This window comes from Microcaecilia unicolor, chromosome 3 (assembly GCF_901765095.1).
Source record: "Microcaecilia unicolor chromosome 3, aMicUni1.1, whole genome shotgun sequence".
NCBI classification, from domain to species: Eukaryota; Metazoa; Chordata; class Amphibia; order Gymnophiona; family Siphonopidae; genus Microcaecilia; species Microcaecilia unicolor.
Window position 1 is genome coordinate 441,016,018 of NC_044033.1, and position 8,877 is coordinate 441,024,894.

The 8,877-nt window shown below is 39.9% G+C and overlaps 1 long non-coding RNA gene across 1 annotated transcript; it reads right to left on the minus strand.

Moving 5' to 3' along the window:
- Window positions 1-1,199: 1,199 nt before the first annotated feature.
- Window positions 1,200-7,623, minus strand: LOC115465198. Its single transcript, XR_003941356.1, has 3 exons — window positions 7,610-7,623; window positions 5,108-5,113; window positions 1,200-1,299 (listed from the first exon to the last, which is right to left on the minus strand). It is a non-coding gene; the product is annotated as an uncharacterized LOC115465198 (long non-coding RNA).
- Between the last annotated feature and the right edge of the window lie 1,254 nt (window positions 7,624-8,877).

Sequence of the window (8,877 nt, forward strand, 5' to 3'; positions counted from 1 at the left end):
TTTGGCCGGCCCTGTGATGGAAAGCAGTTGAAGCCGGCCAAAATCAGCTTTCGATTATACCGATTTAGCCGGCTTCAGGAGATGGCCGGACATCTCCTGATTTGTGTCGGAAGATGGCCGGCCTTCTCCTTCGAAAATAAGCAGGATGGTATTATATAAGACACATTTTCTATTTTTGAGGACTAGATGGTATACAGGATTTACAGTTTTTCCTTTGCTTTTTGGTTTTACTTTTACTTTTAAAGGCTAGTTTTTGTATTTGTGCTATTTCATTTTCAATTCAATAACAATATAAAAGTAGACTATAACTGCACACCTAAGTGTGAGTCCTACTCAGACTCTGCCACAATGAATATTCATGAAAAGGATTTGCATGCAGTGCATGCAAACCCCTCTTATGCAAATTCCTCCTGTAATATGTGCTATGTAAGATATACAGGTGCTTATAGAATAGTGCTTAGGCCAATTTTGGCAGTCACACACATATGTGTACACATATACCTGTACAGTATCAACTGGATTCTATATAGGTCACCAAAATTTGGGTATGGATCTAACACCCAAACTAATTAGTTAAAGAGCCATTAATGATCAATAATTGATGACGATTGGTACTCATTTGGGTTTATGTGTGGATCTATCCTGCACCCTCTTCTATAAAATGCGTATTTAAATTTTATAGCGTACAACTTGAAAAGGGGGTGTGGCCAAGGGAGAGACAAGGACAGGTCAAGGATGTTCCCAGAAAGTAGGCACAATGTTATAGAATAGGGTCATTTATGCACCCAACTGCCATTAGTTGTGCATCACCATTTGCACTAGGTTTCAGCAGGCATAAGTACTATTAGCATGTACTTTAGAGAATTTCCCTGAAAATAAAGGGAAAAAAAACACAAACTGGGGACTACTGTCTTTTAACTATTTGTTTGATTTATATTGAATTACTGGATTTAATTCATGAGTAAGAGTCCAATTTATGGAAAGAAGGCTATTTTACATTGTTGCCAAATTTAAAATAAATTTAAGCTTAAATACTAAAACACTGAGCAGCCCTTTTATTAAGCCATGCTAGATATTAGTGAATGCCTACCATTCAGCAAAAAGTACTGCCGTGGAATGCACTGAGGCATCCCACAGCAGTGTGCTGATCAGTGCATCCTAATTAATGCTTTTTTTACAAAGCCACACTAGCGATTCCTGTGTGGCAAATAAGAGGAAACCCATAGGAATTGAATGGGCTTCTTCTCATTTGCCGCACTGAGAATCGGAAGCACGGCTCTGAAAAAGAAGCCCTCTGTGCTGAAAAATATGTTTTATTTTTCAGTGCGAGAGGTGTGACTATAGGTGGAGAGTAAGCGTGCTTTGTGCAAATAAGGTAGCATGGGCATATTGCTGCACACTGATCGATTACTGCGGGGTTAGCATGGGAGCCCTTAGCACCTACAAAATAGGTGATGGTAAGGGCTTCCTTGGTAATGGTCATGCACTAATTGGAAAATTAGTATGTGACCATTAAAGAAAAATATACAAATGTGGCCATTTCACTACCATGCTAAAAGTGAGTACAACACATGGAAAACCCATGTGCTAACAAGAATACTAGCCACTTTTTAGCACAGCTTAGTAAAAGGGCCCCTGAGTATGAAGAAGTAACTATTATGCTAAAAAAATAAGATCAACGAAGACATACAACTGTTTTGCAGACATCTATCTATGCATTTTGTCTGCAGTGCATCCAAATTGGAGTTACCGCCCAGCTACTGCATGGCTCTTCTGGTAATTTCAATTTTGGCGCATATCTGCTACGCACGTCAGAAGAATATTTTTTATTTCCTGATGCGTGGCACTACACGTGTCAAGTGGAATCTGACACGAGTAGACCATTACCGCTTCGAGACCTTACCACTAGGTCAATGGCTTGCGGTAAGGTCTCAGGCCCAAACTGGACGCGTGGCAATTTTCATTATGCCGCATGTCCATTTTCAGCAAAAATTAAAAAATGCATTTTTTGTAGGTGCGCTAACAAATAATTCTGCATGAGCCCAAAACACTCATCTACACTACCGCAGGCCATTTTTCAGCATACCTTAGTAAAAGGACCCCTAAGCTTGTAGAATAAAAAATATTTTAAACATGCAAGGAAACATACGTGCAATATCAGGCTCATTTTCAAAATAGAAGGGCGCCCATCTTTCAACACAAATCGGGAGATGAGCATCCTTCTCTCAGGGTCGCCCAAATCGGCATAATCGAAAGCCGATTTTGGGCATCCCCAACTGCTTCCCATCGCGGGGATGACCAAGTTGCCGGGGGCGTGTCGGAGGTGTAGTGAAGGCGGGACTGGGATGTGCCTAACAGATGGGCGTCCTCAAGCGATAATGGAAAAAAGAAGGGCGTCCCTGACAAACACTTTGCCGACTTTACTTGGTCCTTTTTTTTACGACCAAGCCACAAAAATGTGCCCTAAATGACCAGATGACAACTGGAGGGAATCGGGGATGACCTCCCCTGACTCCCCCAGTGGTAAGTAACCACCTCCCACCCTGAAAAAAACTTTTGTCTTTTTTTTTTTAGAGTATGGGTGAAGGACGTCCTTCGCTATGCCTCCGTCTCTGCGACGGCAGTTGAGGACATCCTTTGCTATTTATTTATTTATTTAGATTTTGTTCACGCCTTTTTCAGTAGTAGCTCAAGGTGAGTTACATTCAGGTACACTGGATATTTCTATGCCTCCGTCCCTGCAAAGGCAGTCAAGGACGTCCTTCACTATGACTCTGACCCTGTGATGGCAGTTGAGGATGTCCAAAATGTGGATGTTTGTGAAAAGGATGTCCATGCCTGCTTTGCCTCCAACACCCCCTTTATTTATTTGGATTTTGGATCACAAGTAGCAACAGTGGTATTTGAAGCGGCCACCTCTGGATTGCAAAACTAGTGCTCTAACCACTAGGCCACTCCTCCACTCCAGCCACATCCAAGGTACAGCAATCAAAAAGGACCAATTCCTTGTCACATCTAAATAAAATGGACTCATAGCAGATACAATTAAATTTCCCCAAAGTGGAAGAACACTAAGTGCCAGATTGCTGTCAAACAAAGGTAGTTTATTCTTCTTCCAATAAAATACAAGTCAAAACTGAGTGTCTTCAACACAGGCCGTGTTTCGGAATGACAGTCTTCATCAGGGGAACACTTAAAAAAACAAAAACCATACAAAAACAATATTGCATTAATAAACATCTTATAAAAACCTAAAAGAAACCATATTTGAATAATGACTAAATATTAATAAATGATGACCAAAGATAAAAAACCATATACAAAAAGAAGAAGGAAAAAAAAAGAAGAAAAAGGCACCATGAGTGGAGAAATATCCTTTGTTTGTATTTTATTTTATTGGAAGAAGAATAAATTACCTGGTACTTAGTGCTCTTCCACTCTTGTGTTTTCCCTGTTGGATTCTTTTCTGTTGAATTCTTTTCTGTGGAAGCCTTGGTTTTCTTGTAGTTTGGAACAATTACATTTCCAGCATTCTTTGATTGCAACTGTCTTGATGGAACATAACGCTTAATAGCATTCTTCAAATACACAGTAGTATCATGAAAAAAAACATGATGAACCAATATCAACAATTTAAATTTCACCCTAAATGTTACTGGCAGACAGCCCAATTGCTTTAAATGAGCTGAAACATGATCATATTTCAATAAGACATAAAGAAGGTGTACCACTGGATTCTGCACAATTGTCAGTGAATGGATGAAAGTTGTAGATAATCCCAGATACACAATATTACAGTAATCTAGGTCAGTTAACACCATAGCCTCCACTACACTCACAAAATCCATTTGTGGAAGCAGATGACACAATCTACTTAAAAGTTACAATTTAAAGACGGAAGTTTGAATCAGGTGCTGAATCTTCTGTGGCCCAAAGGAAAGTCCAGAGTCCACCAGTACCCCCAGAGTCTGCACCTGAGATGATACCCGTACAAAGGTATCTGACAAGGAAATAAAACTCAGAAAACACTAGAAAGGAATAATGCTCAGAAAGAGCAGAAAGAGCAGTTCTGTTTTATTCACATTCAGCTTCAAACAATTATTTCTCAACCATAACTGAACTTTCTCAAGCACACTCTGCAGTCTCTGAACAGCATCCTATGTATTTGAAGGCATCGGGAAGAAAAACTGTATATCATCCACATAAATGCAGAAACGCCTAGCAACCGTAACAAATTACCAAATGGCCTCAAATAGATGTTAAAGAGTACTGAAGACAAAAACAGAACCTTAAGAGAATGCAATGAAGATAATTGATCTCTGACATGTCCTCTTTTTTTTTTAATACCCCATGCTTTCCTACTCATGGCAGGCTCAATGCAGTTTAGGTACTTATTTGCACCTGGGGCAATGAAGGGTTAAGTGACTTGCCCAGAGTCACAAGGAGCTACCTGTGCCTGCAGTGGGAATTGAACACAGTTTCTCAGGACCAAAGTCCACCACTCTAACCACTAGGCCACTCCTCCACTCTTTGTTTCCTCCCCTCCAAATATGATTGAAACCACAACAGAACAGTCCCCTGCAGGTCACAAGCAGCAAAGTGCGTTACCAAAATCTCATGATCAATAATATCAAATGCTGCTGATACATCAAAAAATGGGAAAAAAAGTAACTAACATGATCATCCAAACCCAGATTTATGTCATCTACAGTCGCAGTCATCAATGTCTCAGTACTATATGCTTTGCGAAAGCTATACTGATTCTCATCCAACAAATTATTTTGTGTTATAAAATCTTCCAGTTGCATATAAACTGATTGCTCCAACAATTTAGCTAACACTGGTAATGATAAAATTGGCTGATAGCTAAATCAGAAAGACCTACTTTATAATCTTTCACCACAGGACACCTCCAGCACAAACCCACTAGTTATAAAACAAATTACAATCTGAGTTAATGATGGGACAATCACTGTGCCTAAAGTCCTTAACAACAATGGTCTATATACATCACTGACTGCCCCTCCACCAGAGAAAACTCTTATCATTCATCACCTTCATTCCAAGATGTTATCTCTAGAACTTTAACTCCAGAGAAAAAGTCCACAATATCCTGAACCTTCTGACAAAAATAGCTCGCATGCTCTTCCTATAAAAAAGGAGAAATACAATCGGTTACACCAGTATCCTGCGGAAGTGACCATACAATAGAAAACAATTCCTTAGGGTGATTTAGAGTGTGAAATGCTCTGACTTTCACGTCCTTTTAGGATTTTTACTTACTGAGCATCTCTGAAGTTGATTATAATTTCAATAATACAACTGATAAGTTGTTCTCAGTTGTATTATTGAAATTAGAACCAGTGTTTCTGACCCATCTTTACAACATCTGCAATTTTAGATAAGATGCATTACCTCTGATGCAGGCATATTCATATGCCGAAACACAGCTGTGTCAGGTTTACCCTCATATACAGTTGCTGAGTCCATTAAAGAATCGTCTGGTTCTATTTTTATCCATTGATTCCACTGTTTGATTGACTTTTGGTTTGCTCCATTCGGGGAGGCTTTTTCCTTCTCCTTCTTCTTGCAGGGAAAACCACAGTAAATACCAAGACTAGTGGCAAGGATTTATGGGTCAGAGTAGAGGAGTGGCCTAGTGGTTAGAGCACTGGTCTTGCAAACCAGAAGTGGCCAATTCAAATCCCACTGCTGCTCCTTGTGATCTTGGGCAAGTCACTTAATCCTCCATTGCCTCAGGTACAAACTTAGATTGTGAACCCTCCTGGGACAGAGAAATATCTAGTATACCTGACTATAACACACCTTGAGCTACTACTGAAAAAGTTGTGAGCAAAATCTAAATAAATAAACCTCCTCTCTTTAAGTAGATGATAGTTTAGGCAAACCTAAAGGATACAATATTGGAAATTGTATAAAGTATGGAAAGTTTTTTTAGCAGTACGATAAGGATAAGTCCAGGAACAGAGCAAGATAGTCTAAATCCAGAGCCTGACCAGTGGAGATGACAGAGGACATAGTTAGGGTATAGACATCACTTGAACTCAGGACCTAGAATTAAAGCTGAAGAAAAATACCATTGTTGATTAGGTCATCCCTTGAGATTGAAGACGATCTAAGTGATGTTGTAGCCGGTAAGGTGGGTTGTCATGACTTTGCTTCAGATATTATAGGGGACGAATTGGTGAGAAGATTTCTTGGTTATAACATTTTTCCTGTTCAGATTCATTGGATATTCTGGGTTGAGGAGGATAGTGGCTGACTCAGATGTTCATTCTTGTTGCAGACTCACTAGTGTCCCCCTTTTTGGATATAAAAATTTAATTGTAAGTTAGAATCATTTAACAAACATACAGGTATAATTTATTATTTCCTTTAAGATGTGGCCTAGGAGCATCTGATCATAGCTGTGCAGTCCAATGCTCCTAGGATGGTAAAAGAGCCTCAGCAAATTTTACCAAATATAGGCCCCCCTTGCTTCACAGCCATTTCCCGGGGGAATCCCTTACCGACACCTATTTAAGAGGCAGTAAGGGTTTTTGCACTAACCCGGCAATAACCAGGCAGTGCATGACACTGCCAAATTACTACTGGTTAAGCCCACATCGCAGAAAATTTTAAAAAGTGGAGCTCCAGAAATGGCGCACAGAGGGTACAGGCAGTACCACTGGGTTCCTGCAGTAGCCCAGCAGTAGTGCACCATTGCCACGGTAGCTGTTCCGTGGCATTGTAAAAGGGCCCCATAATCAGTGTGTTTTTCTAGTGAAAAAGGTGCCGGTACTGAAATGCCAGGCCACCCTTCAAGGGTGGGGTGATCACTGAGAGACCCACCCCACAATAGCCAGGCCCTCTGCAACCAGTCACAGAATCTATGACAATGCAGAATTGGTGTGTAGAGCCTGAGCTCTTTCATTAAAACTTGGGGTCCATGGGTCAATTTTAGCAGACAATGGAAAAGGTACCGGTTCTCAGTACCCCCAAGTACCCCCTCAAAAAAAGCCCTGCCCATAATGCAGCTTGCAGTGTGAACCCAGTTTTCACTGCAAATCGCACTATAGAATTTGCATAGTAATGAGCTGATTTACATGCATTTACATGTTTTGCATCCCATAGAGCACCAAAACCAGTGTTAGAACCCTCTAACATGCATTAAGAGGCAAATAACTACCCTCTGAGCTGCTTAATGCTGGTTTTTATTTAAAATTAGCTAGATTAAGGTGCCCTTTTAGCTGAAAATTTTGGGATCCTTTTACTAAAATACATTAAGCAGTTAAATGAGAGAATTAGCATGTGCTAGCAGTTGTGCATAATTGCAAACAGTATTAATGTTTGATAAAGAACATTTCACTGAAATAATGGGTCCTTTTACCAAGCTACTCTAAAATGTGGCTTCCCTGTGCTGCGGCCACTTTTAGTGTGGTGATAAAATGGCTTCCGTGCTGTATTTTATTGTAATGACCACACTGTACTTTCCCCATTAGCGAATGGCCATTACCACAGGATCCCTGATTGCCACTTATTTAGGAGGTGGTAAGGGTCCTGCGCTATTCCCGTGCTAATCAGGTAGCACACAGTAATGTGCCCACACTACCCAATTAGCACAGGCACGCCTACTCTCTGCCCATGGGTTTGCTTCCCATGCTAGAAAAAAAAACATATTTTCCAGCGTGGGATTAGCACACGCTGAATGGGAAACTACTATGGAACACTTCAGCACGTCCTGCGGTCGTGCCCTTTTATCATGCAGTAGGCCCGCGTTAGGCCTACCACACCTTAGTAAGAGGACCCCTAAGTGCAGAGGACATGCTGGGCACACACCCCCAACAATTATACGTACAGTACATCAAAGTGCTGTAAGTGCAAAAACTTACTGCAGTTCAGAAAAAGGACCCTAGAGCTAGTGAAGTTCACCAGATATTTTCTTAAAGCTAACAGGGTAAAATTAGGTGGAATGTTCATTTAGTTTTTGAAATGAGATTGTGTGACTAGATTGGGTAACTGTATTTTGTTTGTGAAATAGTTATCCTATATGTTTCATACTATTATGTATGTAGTTATGAGGGTTGCTGATACAGCATTTTGATCTTATATTACAACATAGGCAGGGGGCACATTATGTCAGAATGTATCTTAAGCAATCATTTACAAATACTGCCATTTAGTAAACAACAATACCAGTGAAAATGCCTGGCTTTCAAATACTGATAATACTCACTGAACCAAGCATTATTCTCTTGCACTCCAGAGATCTCCAGCTCCATTTATCCATTCATTTGACACAAATGGAATCCAGATTGTTTTAAACACAAACAATTGTTTCATCACTTATGCAGTTAAAGTCCCAGGAGGTAGCAGCAAGAATAACAAAAGGAAAAGCATGGTGAGCCTGTAAGTAGCACAAGTGCCTCCTTTAGAAAAAAAAAAAAAAAAGAGGGACATATCCCTCACATGATAGGAAATGGCTACCTGAAATCACTACTGCTCACTTTACAAAACACTGATTTTTAATGGTGAATGCTTCTTTGAATTCATTCAAACGTGGAGGGCTAAAGTGGACTATCAGATTGTGTCTAATTAAAACAACTGGGCACATTTATGTTCCATAAGGTACTGTTCAGTTCTTGCAAGGTGTTTTGACCAAAAACTGAGCATACTTTCAAAAACTTAGCCAGAAACTGCACAGAAAAATAGAAGAGGTACTGTATTGTACATGAACAGAATGGTTGAACAGAAAAGAACACGAACAGAAGAGGATTATCACTGCCAGAGAAAGGGTATGTATATACTGATTTATTTATTATTTTATTTATTTATATGCATTTACTATTCTGATTTTTCCTAGACAAGGCACACAGT